This window comes from Nipponia nippon, unplaced genomic scaffold, assembly GCF_047370975.1.
Source record: "Nipponia nippon isolate SJK-2023a ecotype South Korea unplaced genomic scaffold, ASM4737097v1 scaffold_3, whole genome shotgun sequence".
NCBI lineage: Eukaryota > Metazoa > Chordata > Aves > Pelecaniformes > Threskiornithidae > Nipponia > Nipponia nippon.
This window is the reverse complement of record NW_028262347.1, coordinates 116,841,763-116,862,323: the sequence shown is the minus strand read 5'-3', so window position 1 is coordinate 116,862,323 and position 20,561 is coordinate 116,841,763.

Below are 20,561 nucleotides of genomic sequence, written 5' to 3'. Positions count from 1 at the left end.
AGGCCTATTGATTCAAGTAAGTTCTTTAGAGCAGATTCAAGGTAACATTTCCTCCCCCACCCCTCTTCTAAAAGTGATGTTGTTGTATGGTTGAAAAATGAGCATCTTCTCATGGCCTGTGTGAGCCTCATCCTGTGCATTTCCAGCTGCTGGCTGCACCCTTGCTCAGCACCCTTCCTCAAAGCCTCACCTCTCATTCAGAGCCAACTATCTGACCACACATTAGTGATTGCATCTGTGATAAGTTAAGTGCACATGCACGTTGCATGCTAAAATGTTCTTTGCTTGTGCCATTACGGTATGGTTTTATGCAAATTTCTGCCTTTCCAGGCACAACCATCACCTTTTGTCTTTGAAAATCTCTCCCCTGCACCGTGCTGTAATCAAACAGAAGGAAATAACTTTATTCAGGTCACCCTATGAAGGCCTGAGGATGCTGTTTACTTACATGAAAGGCCCAACTTCAGTTCGGACTTCTTATATGAAAAAGGGCTATTGATATTATTATGGCACCCAGAAGCGAATGCAGCTTTGAATATTACTTCTGACCCCTGATGAATATCAGTTTCTTAACGTGCCTACAATGGGCCAAAGTGACTAATTTTAGAAAGATGGATATTTAAACCAACAGCACCTCCACGCAAATGTGCATTACACTGCTGTTTTAACCCGTGATCCCACAGTGAGGCCTTGGAGATACCGTTTTGCAATAAAGAGGTATTTCACGGTCAATTGGCTTTATCCAAAAATAATAGGAAAAGAAGCTTGCAGGGGGAAAACCAACCTAGTTTGGCACAAAATGCTAGCACTACTGGATCTGAGTAGAGAAGAGTTTAAAAGACTCTTGTGCGCTTAGCCGTACGCTGAAAGAATGACACACAAACAACAGCCACCACATGAATGCGTCCATTATATCCTTTATTGAAGATCACAACAATAGTAGCACTTCATTGAAGAAAAGATGATTCCTCTATTATAGACAGGCCCCTCAGATCGCCTAGCTCAGCGTACAACTGCAAGATGTACAGTTCTCTCTGCATTTTCATGTCATTGCCAAAACACACAAAGTAGATTCTCAAATGCCTGGGGCTAAATTACAGTCCCTACGAACCACGCTGGAAGTTTGAGAGCCCAGAAAAAGTTCTGAAGGTTTTCTCTCTCTCTCTTCATGAGAGAAGCCAAAGCTCGTGCGTACAGTGTTTGTCATGTGAAACAAGGCTATTTTATATCATTTGGGGTTGTTTTATTAATGGTACTGAAAAATTGTTCACTTCGTTTCACTTTTTGTCTCCTTTTGAATGTAGTGGGATGAAGGTAGAGTGTTTTTAACACATCCAAGATAAGAAAAGAATAGACCCTTTTGTCTCTAGAGCTGTATGCCATCACTATTAAAAATCTTTCATCTCGTCTCAGACAACAAGCAGAGAGCATGACAAAAAATAGGAGAGTCAACAGTAAAAAGTGTGTGGCAGGGGGTGGAGGCTGACAGGTAGATAGAGCCACCTCTTTGCCTCGAGTTTCATCCTGGAAGAGTTGGTCAGGGCAAAATTTGTTCCTCTCAGGCGGTTCTTCTCATGTTTTGTATGGGACAAATGTCAGAAGCCCACTTGCAAAAGAGTCACCCGTGAGTGGGTGAGGAAAGCTGTCCTGCAGGATGAGGGGTTAAGTCAGCTGATGGAGGGATCTTGTATTGCCATGGCATCATTGGTGTCCTAAAAAACTGGAGCTCCTGGAGCCCAGCATGAAGTTGTTGGCACCATCAAGGGTGAAGGAGAGCCAAGGAGGGACATTGTGAGCCAAGGAGGGACATCAGGAGCCAAGGAGGGACATCACAACAGGTGCTGCAGTTGGTGACTGCACAGGAATGCTCCGGGGCTGCCACGCCAGCAAAACAGCCTGGCCACATGCTTGTCACTGAATACTCACCCAGGTCGGTTTGTATCCCCTGACACCTGACGTGTGCCATCAATCACCATTTGCAGGCGAGCGGGAGATGGCACCGAGCGTCAGGCTGAGCCCAACCTGACATTTCAGCATCCCCACCACCCCTCCCCATGCCAGAGCAGCTCCGAGAGGAGTCCTCTACACAACAGGATGAAAAGACCTCCTTTCCAAGCCAAGAAAAGGTACTTGTGAATCAAGGTTAAGTTCAGCAGATCATCCTAAGCCAACTTATAAATGAATGTTTAATACATTTCCCTTTGACATTCCTGAAGTAAATGCTTGGATTTTTCATTTTGAAAGAACATTTAATTTGGAAATTGAACTAAATTTCCCTTTTGAGAGGATGAAAAACAACAATAACAGCCAAAACCGAATGAATTTTTTTTTTCCAACCTGAAATGAATTCCTCTTATGGTTTTATTTTTCTGATTAATTTTGGGGCTACAGGAAGGATAAGTGTTTCTTTCAGGTTAGCCTGAAACAATGCTGTTCAAATCAGCCAATGATTCAAAAAAAGAGGAGTAAATACACCCAGCCCCTGTGTGCAGAGCTCTGCTTAGAAGCCCTTTTCAGTGTGTCACCTGGTGTCATCAGTCCTATTTCTCTTCAAAGATTTGTCACTCATTCAGCAATTAGAAGTCCAGTGGTATCACCTGTAGGTTTCAGGGATATTTGTTTGTCGAAGTGGACTGAACTGGTATTTTACACAAACGTAGAAATACCTACAGGATATAATATAGATATTCTACCAGGACTTATAAAGATCAATTTATAGACCTCCTGCCCGCAACAGTAAAAAAATAAATCAGCAAAGTATCATTTTTGGCAAAAGAAGGCAGAGCTGAGGAGGTAAATGGTAAGTAGAAGAGCTTGTAAAGTCTTGGAGGTCCCTTCAGCAACTGTGATTTATCTTGTGACCTTTTCTGTTTGTTTATCGTCACATTTTGCCAAAAAATAGTGGTTGCTGTTTCTAATTTTTTTTTTAAATAACCTTGTTCCTCTCAGATTTCCCCGAGATGGCAGCACTAAACTCAACACAGCTATTGAAAAACACACTGTGGCCTTGAAAATATGTCTGATCAAGAGCAGCAAGGTTTCTGCTTCTTTCCTACAGATGCTTTGGTCAAAAACTGGTATCAGCTGCATGTTTGCTTGCTTTCCAAATTGGGGGTGACACACAAAAAATCTGCTTGGAAAACTGCTGGACTTTTAAGAAGACAGTGTGCTATTCAGTTCAGTGGGGTGAGACTAGTTTTAAAGGTTGATCAACACAGCTGGTACAAAACAGATTTTTCACGTCATTGAACATTTTGAACTTTTATTCTATTTCTTCCTGTTGGGCATTAAGAAAAACGATACTTTTTTAATTGACCAATTAGTCAAAAAGTATTATTCTTGAACTGTTTAAAGCTGCTTGAATTGGACAAAACTTACATTTTCAATCAGGTGATTTGAGTTTGTAATTAAAAATAAGAATAATTTTTAGATTTAAAAAAACCACCACCACCACCAACAACAACAACAACAAAAAAGCCAGCAGAACCTTGGAAGATCTTGGCATCACCCCAAAATGCATTTTTCATTTAAATTTTTTGCCGTGAAGAATTTAGACCAAAAGCTGAACAGAATTTCAGGGAGGAACGTGAACAGTAAGAAACTGTTAGCCCTAAAAGTTACGTTTTTCTCAGCAGGATCAGTTGCTATTCTAAACAGTGTTTAGTCATCAAATCAGTTTGAGGAAAGTATTCATGATGCTGCCAAATAAGTAATGCAGATTCAATGTGTCTGTCTTCCATGGCAAGTTAATAAGTGTGTTTATTGTTCAGTTTTTAAACCGTTAGGCCTGGCATCTTTAAAAACTAGTGTTTATATCCAAGCTTCTTTAAAATTATGTGAAGTCGAAGTGAAATTGCCAAGCCCCAAATGACTTAACTGATTTGGTTCCAAAATTCAAACTGGTTTCTGAAACAGAAACATGGCAAAGTACTAGCAAGGGGCTTTCTAAACATGAAGGATTTTGACATCTTGCAGTTGAAATCACTGAACTCTTGGATTACCAGCTCCAAGCCCAAACCTTACCCTAATTCAACCTCATAAATGAATCTTAAGGCCAACTGGATCCTCAACGTGAGGCAAATGTGGAGAAAGGTCTCACTACATCAGCCCTACTACACGTTGGTTGTCCACAAACTGCTGGTTGATGACCATCCATATAAAATGTCAGGCTGGGTTCAGAGCCCGAGCAGCTGGCAGTGCCAGCTGGGGACTGTCTGGGAGTGTGGACCTTGGAAAACCTCAGGTTTGATGCATTTCTTACCCCTGATGCAGGTACCATGGGAAGAAGTTCTCCATGTGCTGGAGTCAGTATGATGTGTGGGATCTTCCTTATTACTCTTACTATCTTCTATATAAGAACAGAGGATACAAGAGGGCATATACCAACTGAAGCAATTTTTTCTACATTTAAAAAACAAATTTCTAATTTCCTTTACAGATTTGATCCCTTTACTAGTGGGTCCCAAAAGTGAGTCCTGCTCAGTAGATCACTGTAGGGAAATGTGGCCCCACAGTTGGAACGCCAGACTGCAGCCGCAGGGACCTGTGCCCCACTGCCATCCTCACCACCGCATCTAGGGGTGACTCTGGGCACCTCCATTAGTTCTTTGTGCCCTCCCCTTCCATAAGAAGGGATGCCGATGACAAACCCTATCATCTCCTCTGTTCCATTTTATTCTGGTCCCATTGGTCTGCAGGCAGGACCGTGTCGTCCCGCAGCCGTCAGCAGGACAGGGAAGTCACAGGGAGCCTGTCCTGGGAGAGGGGGAGCTGCCTGAGGATGCAGAGCCGAGCTGACATGGGACTGTCTGCTGGGCTCTGTGAAATGCCTCTCCAAAATGTCCTCTTCAAAATCTTCTGGAAAAAGAACATGCCAGATCATTTTTTCTTAACAGAAGAGACAAAAAAAAAAAAAAAAAAAAAGAAAAAGAAAAAGAAAAAGGCTTTATGACTCAGTGCTGCATCTAGGAAAAAAGTGTTAACCCCCTTACCTCCCCCGCCTCCCCTGCAGCGCATGGTTTCTGAGTCACAGTGACCCTCCCAATTACTGCAGGACTATCTCCTTCAGGAAGCATCAGTCAGAGCTTTGGCACTCTTAGTCCCCCTCTTACATTACCTGATACTTTGTTGGATGAAACCCGATTATTTCTCTCTGCCTCTTCCTACAAGCTGGCTACTGTTGGTGCAATAGCTTCTGCAGCTCCTGCCATCTGGAACAGACTTCCCACCCTGCTGATTTTGGCCTCTGCTTCATTTCAATTCTGAGATGAAACAATATTGTCCTCCCTTGTCTATGACTCTTCATTTCTCTCTAGCCTTGCTATTATGTATTATTTATCCTAGTAACTGCTTGACAGTGGTCACTTGTTAGTATGAGCTAAAGAAAAGACAGCAAAATGTTTCCAGTCACAAGCTGGTATTTTTATTTTTTTGCTAATATGGTGGCTTTCCCTAAGCAGTCTCCTTTTTTTTGGCTGAAAATATCATTGCATGATCTCTCCTGAAATATGATTAACATTAGTTTGAATTCTTGAGAAAGCTTAATCAAAGTCTCTTTCAACCATTTTTAATTATGTATGCATGAAAAAATATACACATTTCTGCAGTGGAAAAAATATTGTCACATGTCCTCATCCCCCTATATGCTCACACACACATCAGATGGCTCAGATGTTGGTAAAGCTGGAAAACGGGATATCAAATTAGCAGAGAGGAACTTTTATGGACTAATTGGACATATAGATCAGGGAGAGAAATAACACTGTCTCTCATAAAGGAGGGAGGATTATTTTGTTTCTTAGCTTTTTCTCATATCACAAACCTGAGAAATGAAACATGCCCAATATGCAAGCGAAGCTAAGTTTGCACTAATGAGAAAGCAAACCCCCAAGTATTTTGGAAAGGGTTTAAACCCTCATTCTTCCAGGCACAAAAGAGGCTTCAGCACTGGGGTCAGGGAGACATTTCACGAAAGGTCTACTGCAGAGCCTTTAATAACATCCACAGAAGTATGGGGTAACAGCCTTTGCTTGAGACGATCTTTTATCCTACTGTTTTCTTCTGCTCTTGCCATTCTTCTCCAGACACTGAACAAAGATGGGTCTTTGTTCCATCACAACAACATCTCTTGGATTTGAAGGAGTGGGCAATTAGTCTTTGTGAAGCCCATCAACAGCATTCTCCATTAACCACATCAACCTGGCAATGTTCTGCTTGCTCTCCCCATTTAATAACAATGTCAGGAAAACACATTTAAAACTGAGTCATCAGTGGTGCTCATTGCCACATGGTATCATCAAGGCCAAATATTTAATAGGATTAAAAAAATCCAAATTTGTACTTACGTGTTTGTAAGGACACCAGCCAGTGACACTGGGTGGGACTGAGAAAAGCCAGAAGACACAAAGGCCTCGGTGGCTGTAGAGCATCAACAGCTGTTATGTTAGGACTCTAGGATACTTAATTGTGGATGAAAACCCCTTTGTAAAAGCAGCTATGTGAACATGGAAAAAGACAACAGCGTTGACCTGAGATAGCAAGATGACGAGTGATAATGCACTGGGACTGGCCATCTCCTGCTGGTGGGTACCAGTAGGGGCCTAGCAGGAGCAAGCAATGTTTGGGGAGGGCTTCTGGGGGAAGGAGGACCTGTCTGAAAAGGGTGCTAGTGGCCCCAGGCAAGTGGGAACGATGGTGGCAGTAGAAGCGAGCACCGTGGGTCACTGGTGGAGCAGAGGGGCTGGGAGGTGGCACAGAAAGCAGCATAAAGAGTCGAGTATGGGGAGGCTGAGCTGTGAAGAGCCCTGTGTTTGAAGACAAGAAGCCTGAAGGACAGATTTGGTACTTCAGGGCTCCTTTTGGCCTGGAAAGCATGAGACCTTATTGAGTAATTGAGCTGGGAACCGCAGGGGACCACAGGAATGAACCACTGGACCCTGATGGCTTTGCTTGATTTTTTGTCTTCCATTTGCTGCTCCTCTGCGTTCCTCTCTCGTTTGACTGTGGTCGATTTGTGGGGTTTGTTTTTCTTTACTTCATTCCACCTTTTCTCTTTCCTTTTATGTCCTAAATTGTTATTCAGCTGTTTTGATTTAAATTATGTTTATGTACAGTTACTCACAGCTCTGACTGTTGCCTCCTCCCTTCTGCGACTGTCTCTGATGCTTGCACATTCGCTTTGGCTCCTTTACAGCAGATGCCTGGAGCAGTAAATGAAAGCAGCTCTTTTATCAGTAAGCCCTTTCACCTCCAATTTTTTTGTTTCTTATTAAGGCTCCAACCAGTCCTAGCTTTCTCTTCAAACGTAGTACGCACAACTCAAAACAACAACAACAACCACCGCCGCCACCAGAAACTCAGCTAAACTGCAAAATTATCGACTCTTCTAAACCCTCCCTCGTCCCCCTCCCTTGTTTTTCAGCAGTGCAGTGTTACTCGTAGAGGGTGTTACACGGACCCCACTGTGACACTCTGAACACCACATGTGGCCAATCTAATTTAGCCTATGGCTAAACAAATCCCCAATCGTGGAACAAACCTGCTTATGTTATTAACAAATGCTGTGAGAAAATGCTTAACGCGGCTTTGTGAAATAGAAGTTGAAAAAAAAAGGCTCATAATTTCTTCCAGGGCACAGAAGTGTCACTGTGGCCAGCAATTCACCGAAATGTGAATATTCAAATATGTATATAATTCAGTGTTTAAAAAAATTGAGGGGAGGGGTATTTTCTTTTACAGGAGATTGCAAACATCAGCATTGAAAATCTGGAGGCTCCTTGAAGATTTTCCAAGAAAAGTGGACAGAAGCAGTTCAGTTTTGAAATTAAAGCCTCTGTGCTTCCCAAGGGGTTTGTGGCTTTTTCATAAAATGAGATGTTTTTCATAATTTTGAAAAGAGATGCATCCCCCCCATAAATCCCATCCACAAGACTGCCCTTCTACAGACAAACTCCGTATACCAGTGTTTGAAAGGAAGATGAAAAATACCATCAGTGTTAAACATACTAATAATTCACTGAAAGATTTTTTTTTTTTAATCTGGACATTATGCCACATTACCAAGGAACAAACAAAATAAAAAAGAAACAAGAAAACCTACATTAGCAGTAAAATTTCCAGAAAAAAACAGGTTTAAAAGAAAAATATAACTAGCTTTGCAGCAAAGTATACTCAAAAACCAATGAAATATTTGATTCAGGAACTGAACTCGCAAATGCTTACTCATGTGAGTTGCCTTTCTTGTCCTTTCAAACCACTGAAGGGAAAAATCCCTTGTAAGCCTATAACCAGCCTCACTAAAGTTCTTTGTCCTTCGAAGACCTTTGTTTCACCTTGCATGGAGATAGTTTTATCCCGTATTTGGAGTGAGCTCAAACAGGTATAGAGGTACGAGAACTGGATCCAGAGGCTCAAACTTGCAATGGCAAGAAAAAAGAGCATCGCAGCATGGAACGTTTGGAATGCTATCAAGACGTAAGTAATAAAGAAAAGACATTTTCAAGGAAGCATAATAATAGAGTAAATACAGCCAGTTAGCATGGATGAATTTCAAAGAGGGAAGAAAGAAAACATCATGTAAAGAACTGCATAACAATGGATCTGAAAGATATCCAAGTAAGAAGAAAATAGCAGTCCTGTCCCAAACATTAGAAGGCTTCTGCCTGTCATTATGGAAGATTATGCTATTATTCAATTACATAATGGATACTTATATAATTCATCCAATTGTAAACAGATTCTTTAAAAATCCATTTTATCCCACAAACAAGAACATAATTTTCAGCAAAGAACCACTTAAACCTTTCTTCCTTGTATCTCTGCCTGTACAGCTTATGGTTTTCATTCACCTGACTAGATGGTTTTCTGCATCCTTTCTGATCAGCACCAGAGAAGGGACATGAAGTGTCCTTTTCCCTTTTATCTTCTTCTCAGTCCCAGGAGTAAGAATGAAGACTTCCCTCATGAGAAGACTCCTCTCTATCCAGGAAGCCAGAAGCAGTGCGTCCTCCAGAGCTCCACATCACACGTGACTAAGTTCTCCCTGAACACCAAATGTTTATGCAGCTAAGCATCAAGTATTGTGAATGATTCCTCCACTACATAAATTGTACCCCACAAAGCAAGATACAGATGACTTACAACCTTTTCCAGCTGACCTGTCCAACTGTGGGGAGCCAGGTCAAGAGCACCAACAGTTTCTGGTGGTGGTTAGGACACAGGGCTGGGATTGACAAATCTGGGTTAATTTCTTCTTCCTGCAGCCTTCCTGAGTGACTACTGTTAATTTCTTGCAGATTTAATTCAGCCACCTGTGGCCTAGCCCCTATTTTGTCTTGTCTCCTTAGATCAGGGCTGCTGGGAGACTTTGAGAAATGGCTCCCTTTCCACTGCGTGGTCCTGCTTGGCCTTGGATCCAGCTGTGCAGGGGATGCTGCTTCTCTGATGCTCCAGTCTGTGATCTGGGGAGGGCACGGTGCAATGGGGTGGGCTTTGCTGCACAAAGGAGTTATGGATAAATTACTCCTACAGAAAGAAGGAGACAGAGGTAGCTGAGTCATAGGCATGCTCTAGTTTGCCCCAGCTGTGATATGGGTATGCTCTAAAAGCAGGCTGTGAAATTACATCTGTATATAACATACCTGCCATTGCAAGCTATGCCATTGCACAGCTATCATTGCAGTCTCTGAAAAAGAAAAAGGCAGTTTCCAGGTTTCCTACCACCTTGTGCCCTGAGCCCTGGTGTCTCTCCCATGCCTTGGCATGGACACTGTTTGCAAAACTATGTCTTCGTTTTTCCCCCCAAGGAAGGATTTCCAGGTAAAACTGGTCCTTGTGCATTCCTGCTACATGGAGCTGGTTTCTTGCCCAGCCTGTGTTGCCTGTGTGCCTAAAGCACACCCTGCGTTGATGTGGGACCATGTCTTTGTGCCTAAGGAGGAAATGCCAAATCGAATTGATTGCCCTCAAGGTGGTTTAAGGATTAAAAAGCACAGGTGGGATTCAGGGGTTAGATTTGCGTGGGGAGGCATGGTGGCTTTTGAAGTACAGAGAAACTGTAGGTCCTGGTGGTGGATACACTGAAGAGGAAGGGACATGATGGGGTCTCAGCTAAAAGAAGAGGAAAAGCAAAGAAATACTGTAGATGCTAACAGTAAGAAAACAAGTTGTAGTGAGTATATTCATTTCCAGACCCATAACAATCCACTGGTGTTTTAAGAGTTACAACATAAGCGCAGACAGTGACTTTGGTGCCCATCCTGCCATAGCAAAATTCACACCAGGTGGTGGGTTTTCAAATGCAACAACCCCAGTCTAGAGAAACTGAGGGTTAATATGAAAACGATTTTAAGAATGGGTAATTTTAAAGGCCTGGTGATTGCTGCCTTGAATACCTTTCCTCAGGCCCAATTGCAGGGAGTGGTACAGGTTGGGAGCAATTAAAAGAAAGGAAATCTGTTTTGAGTGCTCACCCACAGGGGCAAAAAAAAGAACAAAACACACAGTTGCCAAGTGGAAGTTGATGTTTAACTACATGTCAAGCAAAGTTGTACTGAGGAGCAGAGGGATGCTTCAAAGTGGCTGCTCATGACAAGGTCCTTCCTGTAGGCTTTGCACATGCCCAAGCGTGCACACGTGAATAAGACAGGAACCACTAGAGAAGACAGGTGGAAAGCCCTCTGAAGATAGGAAGGAATCAAGAGAAAATACGTTGACCTAGCCAAGCTGGCTCAACTCTATTAACAAGGGAGAGCTGAAGGCTAAATGAGGGGGAAAATGCGGCATTATCAAGGTACAGATTTGTCATAAAGGCTGCATTATTAATTTCAAATATTTTAAAACATTAAAGACACCAAACTTGTACATAGGTGGCAATAGCCCATGCACACAGATTAATACAGTGAAATACAGTGGGTATTTTGGGTAATCCTATTGCAGAAGCCACAGGACAAGATAAACTCTATTTATTGTGCCTTTGTTGTTTTGTGGCACACATCGCTCATTCAAAGTCTTAAATATTGACTTGATCTTCTACCTGGAAAAGTAGAAAAAGCCCAGGTTTTTTCTTCTGTACTGAGAAACAGGTAACTTCCCAAGGTCATACAGGAAGTCTGTGGCACGGAGAAGAATTGCTTTCTCCTCTCCTGAGTCACATGCCAGTGCTGCCATTTCCCAGCTATTCTTCTTCTCTATCTGTGATCAATGTTTTCTCTTATAAGCTGTGGAAAGATAGGGACAAGATGCAATAGCTATCTCCTCCACAGATGGGTGGTACCATTCGGTTTCACTGCTCTGAAATAAAAAAAAAAGCATATAGAATTTTGAGGAAAGATCAATTAAAAACAGAAGAAAAGATTGGATGCATTCATCGTACTGTTTTTTAAGAGGTGACTGGTAGACAGCATAGGACAAAGAGGATCCTTTTGAAAAGGATTCCTCTCACTCCTCTAAGTGTTTCTAAATCGTAATGGTCTCTAACTCTATGTCAACTCTTTACAACTTCATTCATCAAACAGAACCTCTAGAGAGACCATGTTGATCCCCATGGCTATAAAATTCCCTCAGTGCTGTAATGATCTGAAGGTACAAAAATTCCATGGAAATAAATCCCAATTAAATATGCATTAACAACAATGGAAAGATCACTGGGGCTATTAGAGGCAGCCCTAAGACACAGTAACCACACACAAAAAATTGTCCGGCTTCTTATTTATCTGCTTTAATCACTGTAGTGCAAAGAAAAACCTTCCTAACGTTTCAATAACTAGTGCTAATTTATTGCAACTGAACTCAGTAGCATCTTCATAAAGCTTAAGTACTTATTATTTGTACCGTGGCAACAACCAGCTGTCTCGGTCCAGATCATTCCCTATTGTAAGCGAACCTTCTGCTCCCCTTCCTCCAGAGTAAGAAACAATGGAAGATGTAAGACCCCAGTTTTACCCAAGCAACACAAAGGGTTGAAGCAACTTGTCTCATTTTACTTGGAAGGCTGTGGCAAAGTCTGGAATTGAGCACACTGTTACAGAGTTTTAACTACAGGAGACTCCCCTTTAACAGTAGGACGTCTTTAAATTCATTGCTGGTAATAGGCTTGTTTCACAAATGTGTAATGCTGGCTGATTTCTGTCATGTTCCAGAGATTTAACACAGAATTGAGTAAGCAGATGATAGTTGAAATGCCTACTCCCATGTTGCCATTCAAACACAACTTTGTTCTTTGAGCATTCAGACACGTCTGATCCCAAATCCAGCTATGCATCATGCCACCACTGAAAACATGACAAGGAGATGGTCCTCCACCTCGCTGGCAGTCAAGCATCATTCAGGACACTGAGCACAGGGCAGTGCCCACATGGGCTTGACCTATTTATTTATTGATACTGCAAAGGCAGATCCTCCTGCATCTTAAACTTTTCTGTCATTTATAAGTAGAATGAATCCTCGCCACCCTGTGACAATTTACACCAAGCAAAAATCTGGTCTTTGCAACTTTTTCAAAACCTCCCTGCAATTATAGCTGCAGACCCACAAAAGTCCAAGACTTGAATATTCCTGATATTGAAATAGACTGTGCCATCCTAACTGCACCATCACCTAACAAGCGATGTGATCTGTGTGATACACTCTAGTCCAGGTTTTGATCTTGACACAGCACACAGAGACCATCGTTGAAAGTGACATGTGATATCTCACTGAATTCAGGCTCAGGGAAATTGCCAGTACTTATCTTGCTTGACCAGAGTACAGCCTTCAAAGCAGTAATCATGAAATCTTATTACTGTACAAAGATTGGAATTATACACTGGTATCTGTGGTTCACACTTTTTGATTGGTTTAGGCCTTACTTGACTGGAAGATACTAGTTTCTGTCAGTAGGAAACTATTCCTTGGCGCTGTCTTCCTTCTGCCAAGCATCTACCTGCTCCAAAGGGGTATGCATTACATACGGTTTTGACAAATTTTGTCCCAACAAGCAGAAGTACAATTTATTTGTTTTTTTCTCAAATCTGAAAGGCCACCTACACTCTCTTATCCAGGTGCCATGCAATCAAAGTGAAAAATGAATGCTTAGCAAGCAAGCACTGTTAAAAATCAGAAACCACTGGCTCTGCATTTTCATCCACTGCCTTAAAACATTTACTCTCACTGTAAATAATTGACTAATCAAATTAAAACTTTCTCGCGAAAGCAAGTGGTTCTGACCTGGCCCATGCACTTTCCACTTCACACTAATAAATCAATATTTTTCTACTGCCCTTTGCCTTTCTTCCTGTAGGTTACCAGTAGTCTCATTGCCCAATTGCTGTTGCCTTTGTCAGCTGGATTTTGGCTTTTCCTGTTTTTTTGCTGTCACCTGTTTTAAAGCTTGCGCATAGCTCCAGAACACACTGTCCATCAAGTGACTTCAACAGAGACTTCTTTTTGCAATGCATCATGTTGTATTCCCTGGTGCAGGTTTCTGCCCTAACGTTCACATCTGGTGGGCTTCATGGATCGGTTTTGAAAGCAATAAATCATTATGTTTCCCACCTAGCCACCACCAGCATATTTCTGCAGACCATCATGTGCCCTACATTTGATTAAATAAGAAACTCTTAGACTTCATTCATAGCCGTGTAATAGGCCTGTAGAAACTACAGCAAACAGTTCCAAGAAACAAGGTCTTAAGAAACCGTGCTACATATTTTTAGTGTCTTTCAATACATTTTGTCAGTTGGAAATGAGGACAAGCTAAGATTACATGACCAATACATTTCCTCACAGATACCTCAGCATCATCATGAGGCAAAGGCTCCTTCTCAAACGCCAGTTTAGAAAGTCAGCTTTGATCAAATACTGATTATTGAAAAAAACCAAATCACAGAGCTGGCCACAAGCCCCTGGCTTTTAATTCCTACTGAGACTATTCAATATCTTGCACAGATCTGATTTTTTTGCTTTTTTTTTTTTTTTTTAGTAAGTCTAATCAACTGGATTTAAGACTTTTTAGAGCAAAGACTGTTAATGAAATCTGAGAGAACTGAGATACAGCACTGCTGGTACAGTTGGTATAGCCAATAGCTAAATTTTGCTGAGCTTCTCACTGTAAACCCCTGATTTTGGTAGGTTTTAGATTCCCCAAAATATAGTTGTTTTGGGTGGATTATATTCAACAAACGCCCACCTCATGCTGACTTTTCTTGTGTAAAGGTTCAACAAAAATGACCTAGCCACTTCCCTGAATGGGCTTAGGAGGATATACATTGTTTTTCCCTTTGTAGTAAACGGATTGCTGGATACTTTTCCTCCAGGAAGCTGTGCTGGGTCTTCCCTGGGAACAGATACACTCAGGTGGGGTTATGAACTCATAACCCTGTGCCTTTTCTTACTGGTGAAAGCTGGGTTAGTTTACTTTTTCTCACTGCAGATGGAAACCCACCCAAATTTGACTGTGTTATGGGTCTTTGAAAAGTTACAGCTTGCACAAGTTTACATGGAGACTCATTAGATGCTGGAGTTTAATTCTCAACAACTCCACCACACCACATGGTTTCTTCTCATCTCAGTCCTCCCGTTCTGACCAGGTCATACAGATACTGTCCTACAGAATAAAGAAGCATGTCCCACCTGGGCTCTGTAGCTACATTTCCCCTGCCCTAGGAAATGGTGAGAGTTGGAATTAATGTGGAGTACTGGAAAATCAAAGAGCAGGAGGGATTTGCAGTGCTGGGCTGGAGCAGGGGAAAGGCTGGTAGGGAATTCTGGGAGGTTGGATGGGGAAGGGCAGTACAGAAAAGCAGGTACAAATTCAAAGGAGTGCAGAAAAAAGAGGAAAGGAGGATGACTGGGTGTTTGGGAGGACATAGGCAATAGGAGCCCTTAGCATCTGTAGTCTGTACTGCCAGAAAGGAGCAATAAAAACACACAGACAAAACATATCAGCTAAACTCATATTAAATCCAGGAGACATCCTTGAGTCAAATCCTCTCTTGTGCACTTCAAGCCCTGTCCAGTGCCTGAAGAGACGTGGGACTGTGGGAATGTGCTCCAGCACTGCCAACACATTGAGCCAAGCACTTTAGCCAGCACCATTGTGTGTTGATTTAACAGGGAAAGCAAGGGGAACAGGGTAAGTCTGACATCCCCATCCTACATGTCCTACTCACAGCACACACCGCTGCAGACCTCTTCCCTGGAGGCACTCACAGAAGATGGTCCACAGCTCATTGCAGCAGTGATAGCTGTGATGCGACCTCCCACCCTAATCTGCCGCCACAGTAAGCAATGAAAGAGCCTGGCCAACACCTGGGACACCCTCGCTGGGTTTCCTCTTCATCCTGCAGCATAGTGAATGCACTTTTCCCATGCAGGGGAGTGCTCCAACCCTAGCTGCATAGCAGAGATTCACTGCTTATGGGGGCAGAAGGAAAATACCGGAGGGGACAGGACTGGAGCCTAAGGGTTCGGAAGCTCGGTGAGCCATGGGAGCCCTTGACTTGATCCCAGGACTGTTTATGTTCTTTGCATGAAACAGTCATTGAACAAATTTCTTCAGTACCCTGGTCTCATTTGATGAATAGCGAGTTATACTGTATTTTATTGCAACACATAACTCCATTATTGCTAAGAGGCATGAGGTGAAATTATAGATATTCCTTGACTCCCATCCTATTACTAGTATGAGACAAAATGATACATGTGCTGATAAAAGGATTTGAAATGATGGTCTGTGTGTCAGAAGTGCCAGTACAGTCAGAATTATTTTTAAAAGATTATATTAAAGCATAAATTAAAAGACTATCCAGAAAGAAAAGTAGATGACTTCCAATAGGGTATAACATCTATCAATGTTTAACATATACTGTGTAGTTACCCTTAATGGGCTCAGTCTTTCTCATAGATTATTCACATATTCTGTGGGAAGTCCGGCTGGATCCTCTTTCTATCCCCTGTAAACCACGGTTGATAATATCTTTCCATTATATTCCTAAGGTGTAGCTATTTCATTTTTACCCAAGGGATCCCAGGGCTATTGTGTAGTCCCTAGAAAGCTTTAAAACAATTTGTCTGTGTAGTAATTCTTCTCTATTCCTTCCCGTTGCAGAAAATCTTGCATTTTCTTAATTTGATCATATGAAATGTTTGGGTTTGACTACTGAAAGAAATCATAATCTTTTAAAGGGAGTAAAAAAAAAGAAATGTCTTGAGAGGTTCTGTGTTGTCTTTGTAATGCTTGGACAAACAGTGCTCGGACAATCCATTGCTTGATTAGATACTAATTCCCCATGGTTTATCTTAAAGGTACATAGTTCAGCCTTTTAGCAAGTTCAGTCTTAAAAGCAGCACATATACCTGGACAAGCCAATATATAAAAGTAACAATGCTAATAGAATGAAAATATTCAGTCTTCCTACAGAGGATTTTGCCTCATAAATACTTTTAATTTTTCTTTTTTCTTTTTTTTTTTTCTACTGGGATTTCCACAAATTGCACAAATAGAGAGAGCATCTGCTGGGAGAACAATATTCCAAATGACTGTTAACTGCCTAAAAATTGCCTGCAAATACATTTTTGGCTTTGTTATGCCTAATAATGACTCATTGCTGAATTACCCATTTCTTTATTGGATATGAGGACAAATTAACAAAGCAAATGGAAGTGCTCTAGACTGAAATGCCTGTTATCTTAGGCCTGATCAATTGGTTCATTGAGGTTATTTCCTCCTCACCCTGGCTTCCCAGAAAAACTCTTTGCTTCACCATGGGAAACTGATTTCTTAATTCACATGCTATTATTCCTGAAGCTAATGGAGATATTTTTAAAATAACATTATCTAGACCACATTTGGCCCTGCCAGCCCACCCTGGGATGACTGACAGGAGGTCTATCAGCATGATGGGAACAGATCAAAGTGCTCACAAACCCATGATTCCCCACATGGCTGGTTGCCTCTCAATTGGACAGAGCTGCTTGGGTGGGATGTAGCCAAAGCTATGAGGTGCTCCTTCTGAAGCTTTCTTATCCATGAATCTTATCTGCTTTTTAGGACTTACCTCAAGTGACAAAAGTCTCCCACCACTGTTGATGCTGGCAGAGCTTCCCCAGCGACAGCAGCCATGGGCCCTAGCCATGAAGACTCTGCCTGTCTCCCTCATTTATTCATGGTGTAGGGATCCTGCTGTCCTGCCTCTGTTGTGCGATGCTGGGGGTGCTGGTGGCACTGGTGACCAGGTGGTCCTGGCAGGGACATGGTCATATGACTTGCTGCACTTGCACAGGAGCCAGCTCAGGCTCCTGGTCCCAGCTGAGGCTTTCGCTTGCTGGGTGAGGGCTTTTGCATCCTGGGACTGCAGAGCCAGCAGGGATGGGGCTGACTGTCAGGTTTGAGGTCTGGAAGGTTTCTGTCCCAGATGGCAGATTTGAATGCTGTTGTGTGAGTTTTTCCCTTGTCACATCTGCATCCCAGAGGGGCTGGTTGGGAGCACTTTAGTTACAAGGGTTGCAGCATCAACAGGCTCCAGTGCAGCCGGTGGCTAGGAAAGTGTCTGACCGAGATGGCTGCAAGCCGAAAGGCTGAGTCCTGGCATGCCGACGGGGCTTGGCACTGCATCTTCTGTAGCTGATCTAATTTCCTTTAGCTTCTCCCGGAAAAGAGCTGATGCTTACACTTCTGTCTTAGAGAGTTTCTTGGTAAATCTAAAGACACAGAAAGTCTTTACAGTCACCTTCAACTTTAGAGTCTACCAGTCTACTATTGCTCACTGAAAAACAAACTTGAAGAAGTCTTACTAGGTAATTTGAGCTAGTAACTTTCACTGCAACAAGTATTAGTTGTAAATTAATTTATTATTATATTTAGCCATATTCTGGTACCCATGTCTCCGTGCTTTTTTGTCTGTAACAAATAAGAAGAAGGGAGAAAGAAATAAAGAAAATTGAAACCCCAAATTTTTTCCTTATAAAGCAGTGAAATAGGGCATGAACCTCTATAAGTAATCGTTTAATACAATGAACAAAACCTCCATTATCCTCCTCTTATATCTGTAGAGAATATGTTTTGACTGAGAAGAGTCTGTTTTGACTGAAAAGCAACAAAAAAATGTTGCTGAGAGCAGGCATACCTCCTATGAGGAGCAGGAACTGAAGGAGTTTTTAATAGAGTGCGATCAAAAGCTCAAATCACAACTTCAACCTGAGTAAACCCAACTTAAGAAAATACCAAATCTGAATATTCTCCAAAACTGGACTTTATCTTTATAATGAGGGACAACAGGATGTCCCCATCTAACGCTCCTGGCTTTCAAAACTTGTACCCCATCAGACAGGTCTGAGTGTTGTGTTGGATGTGTTAGTGAGATAGTTCTGGTTCAGAACAATGAAACATCTTTGATTAATAAAATTCACACTTGTGCTGAGGGCCGACATTGGACCTGCTCACCACTTAATTCTCATTTAAGCCCTCAGGCTTAAGCAAAACCTATTTGCCGTGTGCTGACTTTCTGCACAGGGGTGAATTTCATTCTATGTGAGATCTGTCTGTGCAACATAACCCAAGAAGTAAAGAGGAATGAGAAATATCTCTCTCCATTCCCACAACATGTCCCCGATTTCCTCTTAAAATGTCTCTGATAATTGCTTTCAAATGCTGACATGTACGCGCTCTTTGGAGGAGGCACTCATTCAAAGAAAATGTGCAAATCTCCAGGGCTGATTTTGGTTTTCAGAGGATGGAGTTCCCTAAAACAAACCCTTAAAAAAATAAGAAGTTGCTATTTCTCTAATGAATGCATCTGAAGAACAAGACATATCTTTTTTTTTTCAGTCTGACAGAATGAAACATCAATCCTGAAGAACATTTGCATATAATTACATAGCTCATCTAGCTTTTCCTGATCGAGCGATATGGCATGCAAGCCAAGCACCAATGTACTATAAAACAGACTAAATCCTTATTGCCAAGATTAGCTTCAACTGCTCTTCGGGTTTCTTGGTGAAAATGCACTTTCAAGTCAGCTGATGGCTACATATTATTGCCCCACTAAAAAGTGTTGCAAGGGCTAAGCACTCTGAACTCCAGCTATTGCAATAACTTATTCCTTTTGTTGATCTAAAGATGCAGAAGTCCTCATCATCTCATCATAACTGACTTAACGAAAATCTCTGGCGACAAATTGATTTTTTTCAAACTGCCAAGTTCCTGTAGAAGATTTAAAATGAAGCAATCTTTAATTTATTCTTAACATTTAATCCCAATAAAACACTCAAACAGCAGCTTCTGCTGGCATTCAGAATACAGCTGTTTAATAAAATAGCAGCAGCTGTTCCAGTTTGTGGATGGATGCATTTCTCTTTGTCTCTTTACACAATAGACTATACCCATGGTTAATTGGGTAACATGGCTAACCCCAGAACTGACTTTACCATAGTGTATTTTGTTTGGATTATGATACTCAAGCCTTCAGATACATAGAGGTCTCAATGAGGTCAACTTAGGCCAAAGCTTAAGAAATACATCCAGTCTGGTGTCACCACTTCATCAGCCTTAAATCAACTCGTAAAGGAAACTTGCACACAGAAGTAAAGCCAACCCCAGTGAAATTCAGAGTTTTCATCTCTCATTTCCATAGGATGTCCCACCTGGAATGAACTATCAGCTAAGACATGTGTATATGTTCCTGTAGCACAGTGTTTCAGGAAAGAAATCTACTGTTACCTACAGAAATGTCATTTGAAATGCCATCAAACCAGACACACACAACACCAATGAATATTATCCAGTTCTCAGAGTCTGTACTGTTTTTTGACATGGCTCACCCACATAGTAAGAAAGTTCACATTTTCCTGCTGTTCAAGTGTCCAATGCTGTCAGCAATTCTGCCAGCATCAGCCCTGTTGCTCTCCATAGAGCCTTCCACAATTGTAAAGCACATTTTTGTTTTCTTCCATCATAAGCTTTTTTGTTCACTGTTGGCCAAATAATGTTGATAATAATCCCTTCTAGGGAAAGAAGTTTACAAGCATAAAAATTACCTTTGTGTCTTGTAAGGCAACACAATCTCTAGCTCCCCATGGTCATTTGTCATAGGAAAATGAAAGTGTTTAATGGTATTGACCAACGCTACATCCTCAATCTTCTCTGAGAGCCCAGAACTTTTGGTCATGGGTTAGATACTAGCCAGCCATGCATGCCACATCTATATAAAACACAGATCTTCAGGTCAAACTTTCCACTTTAAAAAAACATACATTTTTCTGTCATTTTTCAAACAACTACTACTAATTACTCTATGTACGTAATACTTTTTCAGACTTAACCTCTCACATCTCATAGAAAAGCCATGTGAGGGGGGAAAATTGCACTTGGGGCCTCATATCTCTTAGCAACAGCTTCTGACCTCACAGAGGTGAAGGCAAAGGTGAATCAAAATCCTACCCAGAACTGTGGGAAGACCTAGGCGTAAGGTGCATGGTCCTTTCAAAATGGTCAGATAAGAGTTTCTTTGGTCATGGCCAGACACAAAAGTGTTAAAGACAACATAAGGAAGACAGGTCTGCGGGATCTGAGTTTGAGCTGAAGAGGA